Source organism: Pteropus alecto, unplaced genomic scaffold (assembly GCF_000325575.1).
Source record: "Pteropus alecto unplaced genomic scaffold, ASM32557v1 scaffold45, whole genome shotgun sequence".
Taxonomy (NCBI): domain Eukaryota; kingdom Metazoa; phylum Chordata; class Mammalia; order Chiroptera; family Pteropodidae; genus Pteropus; species Pteropus alecto.
This window is the reverse complement of record NW_006442491.1, coordinates 11,403,625-11,421,052: the sequence shown is the minus strand read 5'-3', so window position 1 is coordinate 11,421,052 and position 17,428 is coordinate 11,403,625. Positions and strand designations below refer to the sequence as shown.

The window sequence follows — 17,428 nt, the reverse complement described above, 5'->3', positions numbered from 1 at the left end:
GCTTCCTGAACCATTTAGAAAAATGATGAAGGACAAAGACCAAAAAATTCAAGTGCCGTAGCTCAGAACACTGTCACTGTTCTGAAAGCAAACACTGCACAAGAAAGGCTCATTTTAAAAATGTGGGTTTACTAGAAATTGACATCCAGAATTAACAGCTGCAGTTGCCTGAAACTACAAAATCCCTTTACCAGGAAATCAATAACCACTTACTACACCAAGCCCAAATAGCATAGAATGGTATGCAAGGCCACAACCAAACACACATTTGAGGACTATAAAGTGTAAGCCTTACCAAAGTACTTAAGCAACAGCAGTTTTCCTGAGAGAGGAAAGGGATAAATGTTCCTTACATGAAAATGGAGATATTCCATGCCCAAATAATCTGGATGATTTACTAAAGCAACCAGGAAGAGAAGGGAAGGGAGGGGAGAGGAGGAGCGGGGAGGGAAAGGGAGAAAAGAGAAGAAAGGAGGAGAGGGAAGAGATAAGAAAAGAAAAATAGGAAGATTCTAAGAATAACACATCAGCCTTCATATTTCTGAAATAAAGGTAGATAAGGTAGATAATGGAAAAGCTGATGTAATCTAGCACCTGTGATTTATCTAAACCAATGTTTAGGTGAAACGTGATACAATTCTGTATCTGCATTAAAGCACCACCTGTAAGAGAAAAATAACCTGCCAATAGACATCTTCTGGGGAAAAGTAGCATTAAAATAAATGGGAACATTTGAGTTAGTAAGTTGTTCAGAAACCAATAAATCCCTTTCTCAATTAAGTATTCCTAACTCCATTTGTCTTTTTCTACACAACCCAGAAATAAAATCTGAAGCCTTTTCAAAAACTATCCCCTAAATCTGACATGCAAGCTGAATGAGTTCATTATCTTGGTAGTATTAAATAAAGACAAAGAATTTTGGAAATTTTAATATGGAAAAGAATTTATATAGCCAATTAGCCTAACAGTGCCTCCAGAAGCCCACCTGGAAGTCATGGGTCATGGCTATTGCGAGAGACCTCCTAGCCCTTGCCACTAACAGTGTGGTCTGGGAACCAGCAGCAGCATCACCACCTGAGATCTTGTTAGAAATGCACAATCTCAGACTCCAACCAACCCCAACTTGCTGAATCAGAATTTGCATTTAACAAGAGCCCTAGTGAGTCATATGTTCCTTAAAGTTTGAGAAACACTATTATGACTCACAATCATGGAGTCAATCTTGACTCCAGAGTCACCTGGTGGTGCTTATATAAAATACAGATTTCCAAACGCCATCTCAGACTTGCTGAATCTCCAGGGATCAACTATGTAGATACATTAAGCAAGCACTTCAGGTAATCTTTCAAATCAGGCATAGATGCTAGACTTATTCATCAAGGAAAAAGAAATGAGAGCCCAGGGAAAAAAAACATACCTTTAGGGTTGATTCATTTTTTGTCTTAAAATTTGTATCCTTTGACATATCTTTAAATTTTTTTTATTAAGGCATGACTGACATACAAAAAAAAAAAAGCTGTATGTAGTTAATGTATACATCTTGATGATTTTGAAGTATTCACCCCTGAAACCATCACCATATACACTGCTATAACCATTACCTCTAAGTTTCCTATCTCTTGTTTCTGAAAATAACATTTGACATAATATCTACCCTCTTAAATATCTACCCTCTTAAATATATAATACAGTATTATTAACTCTATGTCTTATGCTGTACAGATCCCTAGAACTTACTCCTCTTGCATACATGAAACTATGTATCCTTTGACCGACACTTCCCGGAACCCCCCTCCCCCTTAGCCTCTGATAACCAATATTCTAATCTCTGCTTCTATGAGCTTCACTATTTAGATTTATGATACAAGCGGGATCATGTAGTATTTGTTATTCTGTCTGGCTTATTTCACTTAGCATAATATCCTCCAAATTCATCTATGTTGTAGCAAATGGCAGGATTTCCATCTTTTTTAAGGTGGAATAATATTCCATTGTATGTATGTACCATTTTTTCTTTATTCATCATCTGTTGATGGACATTTAGGTTGTTTCCATGTCTTTGCTACTGTGAATAATGTTGCAATTAACACAGGAGTATAGACCTCTCTTTGAGATCCTGTTTTCAATTTTTTTGAGTACATACCCAAAAAGGTGCTGAGGCAGTTCAATGGGAGAAAGAAGAGCATTTTCAACAAATGGAGCTAGACAACTAGATATCCACATGCAAAAGAATGAATTATTTTACTCCTTACCGCCTTTTGCCATATACAAAATTTAACTAAAAATAGATCAAAGACCTGAATTTAAGAGCTAAAAATTATACTCTTAGAAGAATATGTACAGAGTAAATCTGCATAACCTCAGATTATTTGGCAATAGTTTCTTAGATATGACATCTAAAGCACAAGCAACTGAGGAAACAAATAGATAGAAATGTGAGTTCATAAAAATTAAAAAATTCTGTGCAAAGGACACTGTAAGAGAATAAAAAGACAATGCATAGAATGGGAGAAAATATTTGCAAATATTATAGATCTGATAATGGTCTAGTATCTACAATATAAAAAGAACTCATCACTCAGTAATTTTAATTTTGCTTTTTATTATTGAGTTGTAAGAGTTCCCAAGTAGCCTAATTTAAGAGTAGATATTTTGCCAAAGAAAATATTCAAATGGTCAGTAAGCACATGAAAAGATGCTCATTAGTCATCAGTGAGATGGAAATCAAAAACATGAGACACCATGTCACACCCACTAGGACGGCTAGAATCAAGCAGATCATAACAAGAAGTGACAAGGATGTTAACAAATTGGAGCTGTGGTGGGAATGTAAAATGGTACAGTGACTTTGGAAAACAGTCAGGGAATTCTTCAAAAAGTTAAACATGGACTGACCAAATGACCTAACAATTCCGCTTGCAGGTATGTACCCAACAGAATTGAAAACCTATGTTCACATAAAAATTTGTACTCGGGTGTTCACAGAAGCAGCATTACTCACTATAGCCCAAAAGTAGAAACAATCCAAATGTCCATTGACTAATACATGAATAAACAAAATGTAGTATTAGCCATACAATAGAATATTATTTGGTCACAAAAAGAAATGAAATACTAATAGATGCTATAACATGGATGAGCCTTAAAAGCATTTTGCTAAGTAAAAAGGCTAGTCACAAAGGACCACAGATTGTATGATCCTATTTAGATGAAATTTCCAAAACAGGTAAATCCATAGAGACAGAAAATAAACTGGTGGTTGCCTAAGAGTTTGGTGGGGTGGGGAAAAAGGGAATGACTGCTGATGATTAGTAGGTTTCTTTTTAGGGTGATGAGAATGCTCTAAAACTGTGGTGATGGTTGCACAACTCTAAATACCATTGTATGAAATATTAATTATATCTCAATAAAGCTGTTAATTAAAAAATGAGAGTGATTATCCCTAGGAGAGAGAAGGCAATGCGACTTGGGGATAAGTACATAGAAGGACTTCAACTATATTAATAATATATTATTTCTTATGCTGAGTGGTGGGAATTTGGGCATTCATTCTATTATTCTTTCTACCTTGTGACTAAATTATTTATAATAATTTTGCTTAAAAGATGCTCCCAGAAGGGAGATGTATGCCCTCTCTGCTGTAGGAAACCTCATCACCACCAGTTCCTGATTCTCAACCGATGTGCTAAACCTTACATACGCACCATACCAGATCTATCAAATCAGAGACTCTGAGAAGGTAAACTGACTATGAAACATGACCAAGTAATTTTGCTTAACAATCCAATTAGAGAACAACTGATACTACTGCAAAAACATACAATTTTGGATTACCTCAACAAAAAGTTGCAAACCTCATAACGATGACTCAGATTCTGGATTTAGGGGATAATCCTGTATTTAACAAAATAAAAAGTGACAATAAGAACATGAGGTCACAAATATCTGCTTATAGAAAGGAAAGTAACAGCTGAGACAACTAAATGACTTGCAGGCAAATAACTGTTTTCTTCCCATCAGGAATTTAATTGGGTGTGTAGTTAGATTGTATCTTTGTCTAACCCACATTGGACTCATTCTAGTTCGCAGAAAAATCAGACTTGAATAGTTTTGACTTGAGTAGTTTTTATTTTCCCGTCATCTGTACCATCTACCATTTGCCTCTTTAGAAGTAGGTTAATCCTTTCCTGGTTTTTCTTTCCACTGAGAACATCATTTCTTTAAGCTCTTTATTTGTTGTCTATTTTTGAAACCTAGTCTACTCCCAGTCTTTAGACCAACTTAAATTGTTCCTAAAGGTCCATGGCATGACTTTGACACTGTTTTATGGTCCCTCCACATTTGAAAACCTGAGCTCAGGAGCTCTTCATGATGTCATTTTATTTTTTTAACATGCATGGTTTACTGGACCAATGTTTCTCATACATCTCAAAATGTATTGACATCCCACATTCGTTATTTCTGCCATTTGCCACCTGTATAATTATTAATTTATCATTTTAGTTAAACCAATTTTAAATTGACTCTTTTTAAGTTATTCTCACCTATTGAAAATAAATTCATGAAATCACAGGTTTAATGTGCTTCTTATATGTTTAGTACATATTAAATAATTGCATAGCTGCTAACAATTTTTAGAAGTTTACCTGTCAACTACCTAATATCATAATGTATACCACACGTGGCACATGAACCACATTTTGGAGAACACCGCTTGAAAGGTCGCAAGGTCAGAATTTTATTGAGGAAGCCTCTTCGTCCTGTTGAGTTGGCAAACTTTGGGAAGCCTCTGGCCATAGAATCCTATTTACCTTTCTTCTAACTTTCCATACTGTAAGCATTTTCTTAACACCAAAGCTCTACCTGCCAATGCTAAAATGACAGACACTTCCTCCCAAGACTCATTGGTTTCATTTTACGACCTTACCCTTCTTGGGCAGAGTCCATGGTCAGAGATGACCCTTCATTGCTTCCTCTACCTTTTGGTCAGTGGTCCTCAACTTCCTCTGTACTTGGAGGGCTTTCAAAAATCCTGATATCCTAGCCCTAAACCAGAATCACTTGGAATGGGGTCCAGACATCTAGAACATTTAAAGTTCCCCAAATGACTCCAGCATTTGTCAAAGTTGACAGCTGCTCCTTTAAAAAAGCACAAATATCTGCAAGGCAAACTAAGGATCTATCAAAGGCAGTATTTAACTAGACTTAATTTAGCAGATATTTACTTTTTTGACATCTCCAGACACTACAATTTATAATTCCAACTCTGATAACAAATTTGAACTAATACTTTGACCAGTGGCTGTTAAAATTATCTTCTTGCAAAATCCATTCTACCTGCTACTACCCCAAGGGAGAATCCGTTTCTTAACACAGACTAATAAAAATTTGTAAAATCAGCTTTACAAATTTCTTGACATAGATGAATAAAAGATTTGTAAAGTTTCGCTATATACACACATACATTTACATATACATACATATACACACAGTTGGAGACATTCAGGAAGTAAATCTTCAAATAACTCTAGTGATATGGAAAACACTATGGAAGTCAGCTCACAAAAGAGACATCTGGTAGCTACATCAGCAGCGGTCTAACGGTTTATATAGATTGCATGATTTGCTGCAGATTTTCATATACTCTGTGCTACCTAAGCACTATTTGAATATCTTTTTAATGACTGTGGAATATTTAATGACTGTGGAATATATATCAAATGAGCACTAGATTATTTACAAAGGGCTGACCAATGATCCCCTCTTTATAAATTAAACTATATTTCTATGTCTACCTAAATATACCTATATATCTCTATCTACTTAGATATACATATTTACACAGATGCTCTTTCTCTCCTCTCTTTCTTTCTACATCTGCCTCCCCCCCAAAAAGAAATGTGTTGCTGGAATTCAGGGGGTAAAATGAAAGGAAGAAAGGAAGGAAGGAAAGAAAGAAGAAAAGCTTTATTTGGTTCATTATACCAATAAAAAATGGTCCAGTACAAACATTAACAGGCAGGAAAGTCAAATGCTGGCACAGTGAAAACCATTTGTCACATCTGAGTATCAGGTCTAACAACATGAAGTGACAGAGGAGAAGGAAGTGGTGGCACTAGGACAAGTGGCTGACCACTTTCACTCTGGTACAGGCTGCATAACTGTGTGAGGCTGGATGACCCATAAAATGTAACAATCATGGCTACCAGTCATGCAAGCTGATCTCTACAACTAGAAACTCAGCCAGTCTTGCAGCTATATGTCTATATCTTTAAATTATCCAGCCCAACATCTGATTACAGGTAATTCTTTTAAAATATCATCTTTAAGAATTTTTCGAAAGGATAAAAGTTAACATGTTCACGCAGCCTGTGAAGCACTACAAAATTGGGTAATGGAAAAAGTTACTAGGCTCTCTTCATCCATGTGCACATCGCATCCTCCGTGGTCAATAGCATCAGAAAGCTTTGTTCAAACACTGGCTTCACCAGTTTCCCTCTTTGGTGACTTTGAACAAGGTGACTTCATCTCCATCAGCCTCAGTTTCCTTATTTTCATAATACTGATTAATTATAGCAATTATAGCACCTATCTCACTTTTTTTTTTTTTTTAAAGTTTATGAATGGGAAATACTTAGACCAGGGCCTGGCACATAGTAACCAATCAGAACATGTTAGCTATTAGTATTGTTCTTTTATATCGGGAATTCCTTCAAGGAAACATATTACATTATATAATATACTTCATTATATTATACATGCCTATATGTGTAATGTATATTGATTAAGATTAGTGGATCTAGGGTTGGTAAAACCTTGTTTAAATCTCAGGCACTTACTAGGGAACCACCTTTCACTAAATCTGCTTTTTGAGAAACAATTTTTGAGCATCACCATGTGCTAATAACCACTGTTCTAGTTCCTGATGAGACAGCATTAAAACAAAATACACTATTTTAAGAATGAAATGTCAAGCCACAGTCTGGAAGAAAATATTTGTAAAATATATATCTAACAAAAGCTTTGTTTCTAGAATATATTTGTAAAAACATCTTAATTTCAACAAGAAAACAAGCCAATTTTAAAAATGAACAAAAAATTTGAACAGCCACTTTACCAAAGATATACAAATGTCAAACAATACATAAAAAGATGCTCAGCATCACTAGTCATTATGGAAATGTAAATTAAATGAGATATCTACCATTCCCACTAGATTAACAAAAATTAAAAAAACAAAACAAAACTGATCAATGTATTGGGAAGGATATGGAGCAACTGGAACTAACACAGAAAACAGACTGACAGCTTCAAACAGTGTTAGACATACCATAAGACACTGCCCTTCCACTCCTAGAAACATACCCAAGGGAAGTAAAAGCACATGCATGAAAGCTCATACATTAATATTCATAGCATTGTCTATAATAAAAACTAGACTCAACTCGTATGTCCATCGAAAGATGAATGGATAAACAAATTGTAGTAAGCAGTCCCTCACCTTATTCGCAGTTTTGCTTTGTGCAGTTTGTTTCCCACAGTCAACTGCCGTCTAAAAATACTAAAGGGAAGATTCCAGAAATAATTCATAAATTTAAAATTGTGCCCCACTGTGAGCATCGTGATTAAATCTCAAGCTGTCCTACGCTATCCCTCCCAGGATGTGAAACATCCCTTCGTCCTGTGTCTCCACACTGTATATGCTCACCGTCCATCAGTTACTTAGCAGCCATCCAGGTTATCTACCTGATGAACTGTTGTAGTTCTGCAACCCTCATTTAATAACGGCCCCAAAGGCATTCACATAACTTTTATTACAGTATATTGTTATAACTGTTCTCATTTATTTTTGGTTATTTTTGTCAATCTCTTACTATGCCTAATTTACAAATTACACTTTATCATAAGTATGTATATATAGAAAAAAACATAGTATATATAGAGTTTAGTACCGTCTGTGGTTTTGGGCATTCACCAGGGTCTTGCAATGTACCCCCACAGATAAGGGGGGACTATTGTAATAAAGTGATATAATGCATATAAAAGGCCTAATACAGTACTTAGCATACCTTCAAAAATTGCTTGTGGTAATATTACCATATTTCACTGAATTTAAGACACCAGAAATTACAAGGTACACCATTATTTTATAAATCATTGAAGAAAAAAATTGCCAACAAAATCACGACACTATTCTTTTTTTCAAAATTTTAATTTACTTTGTAAAGGATTCTTTTGGATTTATATTGTTATTAGGCATATTAAAAAAATAAAAATATGAGTTCTTACTAAATGTCTTCCATTCAGAATCTTGCTCTTCTGAGTCATTTTTGGACTTAGAATCTCCCCAAACTCCATATTTTGAGCATCTGTGTAGGCATCAGCAATGGTGTGAGAGTGGCCACTTGGAATCATATGATATTTTGCTATCTATACTGTTAGCCATATAAATCTGGTTTAATATCTGCATTGAAAACAAGAAGATGAATACCTGTCACCACTCCCCAGGAATACAAGGAGTGACAACTAAAATGCATTTGTGGAGTATTTGGGAGTTTCCTGGGAAGAAAGGCACTGTTAGGGTCCAGATGAGGTTACTGGGCCATCCCAGTAACCGGAGCAGCTCTTCAAATTTATGTACTGAGGTTTAGACAATACTCACTGCCCTGTCCCCAAAACCAGACCCTTTCCAGCTCCTACATGGAACAGGAGTTACTATCACAGATCAAATTGCTGTTCAGGTATAATTTTTGCAATGGTCCTGTTACAATTTTTTTGTGTTCTGAATTATGTTCTTACTGTGGCCCCTAGTGATTCAAAAATAAATCCTTATTACAATTAAAAGTCTACTGTACCAATGCTTTTTGTTTCCACTATTTTAAAAATTTCCTTTCTTCTGTTAACTGAAATAGTAATTAAAGATGAAGAGAGTAAAGGGGGTCAAATTTATGATGACAAAGGAAGACTAGACTTTGGGTGGTGAGCACACAATGCAATATACAGATGATGTACTCTTGAAACTTATGCAATGTTATTAACCAATGTCACCCCAATAAACTTAATAAAAGAAAATTTACTACCACCAAACTATTCAGGAGAAAATAAAAGCCAATATGCTTCTATTTCACATGCCAGACGACAGCCTCTGCCTGACCCTCAAACTAACAAGCTGCTTCTCTGGTTTTCCCTTCCTTGAGGGTACACAGCTTCTTGAAGCACACTGTGAAGATTGCTCTTACAAGGCAGAAAGTACATGCACCATTCAAAGAGCTCAAAAATCACACTCCAGTGGCACTCCCTGGTTCTGAGTAATTGGACTGTGAAGGTCAGTCTGATTTAATGAAAGTTCTGAATTACAGGAAGTGGGCAGTCTGGGGTCAGTACTGCTTTGTGGTTATGAGGGCAGGCTCCAGAGAGAGACTGCTGGGCTCAGAAGTGACAGTGGGATCTTGGGTAATAACTTTCCTAAAGCTTCAGTTTCATCCTCAGAAATATGGGGATTACCACGGTACTAACCTCATGGGGTTATTGTGAGCATGGTATTGCCCATATTAAGAGTGAAATAAAAGTGAACCACCATTACTATTATTAGTTTTCTTTATTCTGTTATAATGGATATGCAGTGTAGGGAGAATGACAGAAGACAGGACACCTGCACACTCATTTTGTATCTGCTACTAACTGCTTGTGACTGAACACATCTCTTGATTTCGCCCGTATTTCTTTTACTGAAGCAAAATCATGGCTTAATATGAGTTTAAGAATATACAAATAAGGGCATTCAACATAATCACAGTTTGTAGGAGAAGTGGAATCTCAAAACCACTACAAGTTCAAACTAAGTTTCCATGATTTTATATCTGTACAGTAAAAAAATCATATCTAGATGAAAGATGACTTTCTAGACATAGAAGAGCCTCTAGACATAATGGGTGTTAACTGAGTGCCTATGAAGTGCTATGTTCTGTGCTAAGCATGGTTTATTCATTCATTCCTTCATTCGATACATATTTACCGATCCTGTAATATGCACCAGGCCTTCCTCCAGGCTGGGGAGATAGAGGGCTGAACAAAATAGACAAGGACCTTGTTCTTATGGGGAAGATGTTTTATTGGTGAAGGAGACAGATAATAAAAAATAAACAGATAAATGAACAAGATAATTTCAGATGGTGAAAAAAATGTGTAGAAAGTAAACCAGAGTCACATTTTGAATCAGGGATAGTGGTAACCCACAGCATACCTAATGAGGAACATAATAGTATTATTTTAACACTTAAAAAAAAAAAATCAACGCTCTGGGTAACTAATAAACTTGATCTATTTGCACAGCTAGTAATGTTCTGGACAGGGATCAGAACTCATGTGTCCCGAGTTCAGAATCCAACATCTTACCAACTCTGCAAATTGGCCTTTGTAATAATGAAATCTTGAGTAGTTAATTCATGGCTAGTACACGGTTATACACCAGGTTAGCCTCAATGATTTATATTAAATTCCAAAGCTGTCAATTCTGAATTAATGAGGCCAAATCAGGATCAGGTGAGGGCCAGGCACAACCAGACTCCAGTAGCAGCGAAACCTTTCCCACTGGGTCACACAGCAGCTGGGGTCATCAGGTACCTTTGTCACATAAAATTCAACCACCATTTCCAAAACAAATATTTAACTGCTTCTGTTGTAAAAATTAAGGCTGAGTTTCTTTTAAAAAAGATGAAGAAGAAGAAATGCAAATTTAGAATGAACACTGTCTTCAAATACATTTCACTGTTCTTTCTGCCTTTTAGTTTGAAGGAAAATTCTTCCAAAGGAAACATTTTTTTTTTTCTGCAAGGAGAGGAAATCTTAAAACTTCTCTTTTGTGTAGAAGGAAGGAGAGGAATATAAAGATTTTTCAAGAAAGAAACCCCAACTAAGTTAAAGAAAGGGAGAGAGAGAGATCTGTGACTGTCAGTCCATCAACATGGGAACAGCACCTCACGGCACCAAGTTTGTAGAGAAGGCTGAGTATCTGCAAGAACCAATAGCCCAAACCATGTCGGGCAAGCAAACAAACCTAAACATAGACCTTGCTGTTTCTAAGGCCATTAATATTTAATTTCTTAATAAACAGATAAAATTATCATAAAGTGTATATCTGATAATATTCCATGAAAAGCTGAAAACATGATGGTTTCAGAGGAGCTGAAGGCAATCATTAGATAGGATTCTAAGTTTGCCACTTTCTCAAGAATGCATGAACATCCAAAACCAAACAAAACGGTAGGTGTACACTTTTCAAACAGAACACAGACCAGAAGATGGGACTGTAGAAATAACACAAACAAGGGTACTGGACATCATTTCAACCAAATAATAGGACATGATACCAGATCACTTAATCACTGAGAAAAAATATACTTTTCATGATAAAGGCAAAGAAAGGAAGTACCAGGAGAAGTTGAGGGACTGGGTACATACATTTCATGTTAGTTTAGTACGATAATATGTCCTCACTAACCCACAGAAGTTCATTCCCTGAGAACATTTAGGTTGCAATTATCACTGATTTTCCTCCCATTAAGTGAGGTTCTTAATATGCAAATGACTTTTCATTTTAATTTCATACTAAATCAGTATATCCACACAAATCTATTTCTTACCAAGTTTCCAAAATAGAAGCTGCTGTACAATGGCAAAATTAGGACACAAAGAGGAAAAGCAAAGATCACAAGAGGATGAGGAAAAAGAATCTATGAATAGTGTCTTTGGAAGCTAATAATTCATTTCCAGGAAAAATAGATATTTTCAAATATAATAAGTCCAATGAGTTAGGGCTGCCAAAACTATGAGACCAAAACAATTTCACTGGACCAGAAAACTTTGTAGAGAATGTAATTATATTGGGTAATTTTACTTTTATCTAGTCTAAGGAAAAAAAATTTTTTCACGACCACATCCACTGGTCCTGCTTCTGATAATGGCATCCTGATAATTCTTACGAATCCTCTCTACCCTCACTGTTAGTCAAGGTGGTTTGGGAGAAAGTCACTCCACTCTGACTTCTGACTCCAAGGCAGGGTTTGGACTTAGTGGGGACAAAAAAGCTACAAACACATTCCCCACGCTACACTGAGACCAGGAATGGGCACTGTCATGCAACCCCCAAAGTAATACCCAAACCACTGAAATTCATTCCTAAGACTTTTGTGGGAATTCTTGGGTCCTTGAGCATTTTCTGCTGGACTTTGAAATTAGTAGGGTCTAAACCTAAAGGGGTGCAAGGGTTGGGGGTGAGGAAGAATCTTGCCAGGAAAATGGGAGAACCTGCCTATGAATAAAGTCCATGCAGAAATATGCAGAGCTGAGAGATGGGAAAGAAATGGCACCAAGATAATATCTTTGAGCTCCTGATCCAGCTGTATTTCTGGACGTTTTAGCTCTACAGGTCAATAATTTCCTAGTTTGCTTGGTACACTTCAAGTTGGATCTCTCTGAGTTTAGTCTCTTTCAAGTAAAGGAACTCTGTTGAAGATACCCACTCTCCATCTGCCATAGCATCTGGCTGCAAATACACTTTAGTCTATAGGGGGGATACACTTAGTATTTCCTTCTGCTAATACCAACTTTCATGGTAGAAATCCAAAGAAGCTTAATTTCTTTAAATGCATTTGATAAAATTCAAATTTCCCCCATGTGCAGGCCTCTCTTATTTTAGATTCTAGTTAAATTGGGCCAAACTTCTTTTTTACTAGTAGATACAAAGAAAATGTGTACTTAAGAATTTTAATTTGCAGCCATGGTTTCATTAACACAAACTGATGGAAGTACATGGAAATGCTAGGGTCTCTGATTGACTAACACAGCCTCTCTGAATTTCTGCTGAGACTATTTCATATCTTCTTCACTGTCCTTAAAACTGCCATCACCATTGCCATGACAACCACAACGTTCCTCCTCATACTGAATAACTTTGCCTCCTCCTTCAAAGGCAAAAAGAAAAGGCTACAGGTGGGAATTTCTGGCTTCCCACCACCAAGTTTCCCTGAACCTGTCTCATCCTCCCCTTTACCCCTGTTCTGGGAGGACAGATCTCCTGTCTATTCCTCCATGTGTTCGTCCTGTGGGTTCGTCTCTGAAAGATGTAAATTATCAGTTCTCTCAACTACACCTTCAATCCTCCAACTTACAACTAAATCCTTCCCATCAACATTTAAACATGCTGAAGTCCATCCATCTTTAAGTAAAATACTCTCCCTCAACCCAACATCCTATTTCAGTTATACCTATTCTTAACTCTTGCAGTCCTTCACATCAAAATTTTTGAAAGAATTGTCTTCACTCACTGTTCCCTCTATTTACCTGCTGCTCACCATCTCAACATCCTCAAAGGAGAACGAAGGCAAGGTATTCCCCCTAGGGTCACTGTTTGGATAAAGAACATAAACAGGTAAAATATTTCATACAGAGTCTAACACAGTCAAGTCTCAACAAATCCCAGCACTATCATTCACTGATGTATTTATAAAGATTTATTGAGGAACTCTATGTGAATGAAGGGTGTCATATGAGATGTTTTATTAAAAATACATAAAATCTAGCTTCTTCCCTCAAGCCTCTTACAGTCCAGAGGAGAGGGAGGAGAACAGAAAACACATATAATTACACGGCAAGACATTCCATTTCACAAAATTTAGGCCAAATCAATGACAATACAAGCAGAATTACAGCAGGAGGCCATTCAGGCTGTGGACTACAACACGCCAGCATGTACCATTCATATGGACCAGATGTGAACAGTGCTCCCTGAAGTTTTACAACACTGAGTCCGCAATACAGAGGAACTGAATGGTGAGCCATGAAGTTCTGACTAGGAAGAGCAAAACTGTAACACTCCGGTTTAACAAGTAGAGCAACCAAAGAGGTAAAGAAGGGCTCTGTGTTGATGGTTCAAAGCCACTCAAGACCACTCTTCTGGCTGATAGCTTTCCCCAGATTTCTTCTCTTCATTTCTTTAGGAACACCAGAAATTATGAATATCCTACAGGCAATACTGCTATGACCTCATCAACTTTGGATCCCCTTCTTGCTTCACAATTCTTGGAAGCAGATGGCCAATTTTAAAACTTTTCTATCCTAAACAACCTCAATTCATACATTCTCATCAAGGGAACCATCTGGGTTATTTGTGAAATCCCACTACAGCTTGCCCAACATCCATTCCTCATATCCTGCTGATCAAGTATATTTCAACACCCAGGTAAAATTCACTAACAGTTACTGTATACACATATATGAATTTGACTAAGACTAGTCTCTCTGCCCTCAGCATACATGTTACACACTCTTCTTTATCCATTTGAAAACTATTTTAGTTTGGGTTTTCTAGCAAGACTTAGACTCATTAAAATCGTTTTTATTGTCCATGCCAATAGATATAATTTTTATTATATTTTCTACAACTTTCCCTATTTTCATAGTATCTGTCCCTTAAAATGATCATGGCATGAACCACATTACAGTAAGTCCTCACTTAACATCATCGATAGGTTCTTGGAAACTGCGACTTTAAGTATGATAGGAAATTAAACCAATTTTATAATAGGCTAATTGATATAAACAAGAATTAAGTTCCTATGGCATATTTTCTGGTCACAAAAACCTCACCATACTTCTAAATAAATACCCCCAAACACTTCCAATTTAAACACTGAAATAAATATGAACTATACAAACATTTAAGAAAGATTAATAAAAACAAGTGAGGATTATTTTCCAACCTGCTGATTCCAGTTCAGGGTAGCAGGGTGGCCAGTGGCTGGAGCATATCACGGCAGCTCAGAGCATGAGGAAGGACCCAAACCTGAGCAGGACATCCTTCCATCACAGGGCACACTCACACCATCCCCCCCCACACACACACTCAGACATGGACAACTTAGACACCCCAATTCACCTCACCTGCACATCTTTGGGATGTGAGAAGAAACCAGGGTATCCAGAGAAAACCCACACAGACATTGACCCCAGACAGAAATCTATTTTTTTTCCCTCATCAACGTTATAACAAAACAATGATATTATTCAAAGACCTGCTGTATTTGAAACAGAGTTCCATTAATGCCTTGGAGGAGATATGGCTTACCAACTGGTCTACCAGTGCTCTAAAAGAATGCAATTGCATTACATGGGTAAATGATTTACTCCTGGGGAATATTTTATCCTTTGCTTCATCACAAGGTCAATTATAGCCTTACTTCTGTCCCATTTTTCAACATGGGATGCATTTAACAGCTGCATGCTTAATTATCTAAGACTCCAATTCGGCACCTATGATTATGTTATCTCATTCATTTGGAAATGACTTTGAGTGCTACTTACTCAGGCTCAATGCCCTTTTACCCATTGTACATAAGGTGTCCTTGTCTACACTAATAGATAGTCCAATTAATACACTAACAGTTGGCTAGGAAAAAAAGGTTTTTTTACAACTTCTGAAGATAAGGGGAAAACAAGTATGGATGGAGCAAGCCCTATTAGTGTCCACCCAGATGCCTACTGACTTCCAACTGGCATTACACAGATACTCAACAACTCCACTGGAAGTAGACCTCCAGTGGGATATCTAATGTCCAAAACTAAACTTCTGATTTTTCCTCTACAAACTTACTCCTTCCTGTCTTCCTTTTCTTAGCTGAAAGCAATTCCATTCTTCTAGTTGATCAGGCAAAAACCTTAGAGTCATCTTTGACCCCTCTCTTTCTCTCCTATCCCATACCTAATCCTGAGGAAACACTATTTTCGAAATATATGAAAACTGGGTCACTACTCACCACTTTCACTGCTACAAGCCTGGTCAAAACATCATCATCTCTCAGCTGAATTATTGTATTATCCTCCTGGTCAGTCTCCCTGCTTTCACACCTTCCCTCTCTCAACGGACAAGCCAAAGTGGCTCTTATAAACTATGTCAAATCTTGTCCTCTGCTCAAATCTCTCCAAAAGTTCCCCATCTTGCTCAAAGGCCACAGGGTTTATCCCTCACCTCCCTGACCCTGTCTCTTTTTGATGTCCCCCTCATTCACTTTGTTCCAACCAAGTTGGCTTCCTTGCACTTCCTCAAACAAGCCAGGTATTCTACCTTGAAGCCTTTCCACGGGGTTCTCTCTGCCTGTGATGCTCTCTCATATCTATTCCAGGGTAGTTCTACACAGGTAGTTCCCTCCACTCTTTCAAATGTCACGTTCTCAAGGAGGCATGTTCTAACCTCATTTAAAACTTCACCCTTTCCTGGCACCATTTCGGCACTTCTGATTCCCCTTATCAATCGCTCTATTTTTTCAAAGCACAGATTATCTTCTGACATTCTATACATGTATTTATGTTTACTGTTTACTGTCTGACCCCGCTTAAGAGGGATTTTTAGCTATGTTCACTGATGTGCCTCCATGTACTGAAGTACCACCCCAAATAAACATAGTGCACAATGAATGCCTGTTGAATGAATGAATGACTAGTTGGGAATGGTCACTGTAAAATCTGTTTCCTATTTTTTATCTAGTCTGTCAAAGGACAAAGCAGAAGCAAGCAGATACCATACTAACAGACAGCAGATCCAATTATCTGTTTACTTAAATCTTACTAGTTAAGCGAATAACTTAGAATCAAGAGTTCTTCTGTTTTACAGTGACATCTACAGTCATTGCATACCCTGGTTGATATAGAAAAGAACACTGCATTCAATGGGTAGGCTGTGCTCTGTGTTTAAAATAAAATTGAGGTCTGAAAAAAGGGAGGGGAGTGAATCACTCCTAAAATATCTCACTCTTCCAGCTCAACCAAATAAAAATGCCAGGGACAACTCTGGAATTTTCTATCTCATTTGTTCTTTACTACCTTTTAGTAAGGTACAGGGATAGCATTATTCTCAGTTACCCTGGGTGATTCTAATATTGATTTTCAGCTTTTTCTAGTCATTCTATAGAATGCTCATCATTTATAAGGTTCTTCTTCACTTCTGTGGGCATATGTGCATTCTGAATATTTTATACTTTCCAGATAATATCATATGAAATATGATAACATTCTTTTGAGTTCTCACCTGTGGTTTCTTTTTCCATTTTGGTTTAATTCAAATGAAACACAAGAGGAAATTCCTCATAATCATCTATTGTTCAAAAAAATATTTAAAAAGTTATTTGCTGAAGCCTAACTATGCAAATATTCCCACCAAATATCCCTAAACTCTCATTTTAAACAAACTTCATACCAGCATAGGAAGTTTAATGTTAGCTTTTTTCTTCGAGGATGTAAGTTTAAAAATTCATTTTTCTAAAATAACATTTGCCTTATATTAAATTATTAAGTAAACTGGCTCATATTTTCAGGAAATGAGAAAAATGAACAACACATAAGGATAAAATGATCCAAAACTGTAGAGCAATCCTGT

The 17,428-nt window shown here is 36.8% G+C and overlaps 1 protein-coding gene across 17 annotated transcripts in view; it reads right to left on the bottom strand.

Annotated features, from left to right (window-relative positions):
* PAK5 (p21 (RAC1) activated kinase 5) overlaps positions 1–17,428 on the bottom strand; it is a 255,099-nt gene that overhangs the window by 226,609 nt on the left and 11,062 nt on the right. For 2 of the 17 annotated variants that reach the window (XM_015597089.2, XM_015597104.2), the window contains exon 2: positions 13,342–13,404. The exons of 10 other annotated variants lie outside the window; for them this stretch is intronic. The gene's annotated coding sequence lies outside the window, so the exon portion shown is untranslated. Of the gene's footprint in view, positions 1–3,834; positions 3,895–13,341; positions 13,405–14,759; positions 14,893–14,940; positions 16,856–17,428 lie in introns of those variants that run through there. 5 more of the 17 variants (XM_015597088.2, XM_025039740.1, XM_025039739.1 and 2 more) reach the window with 5 other exon arrangements.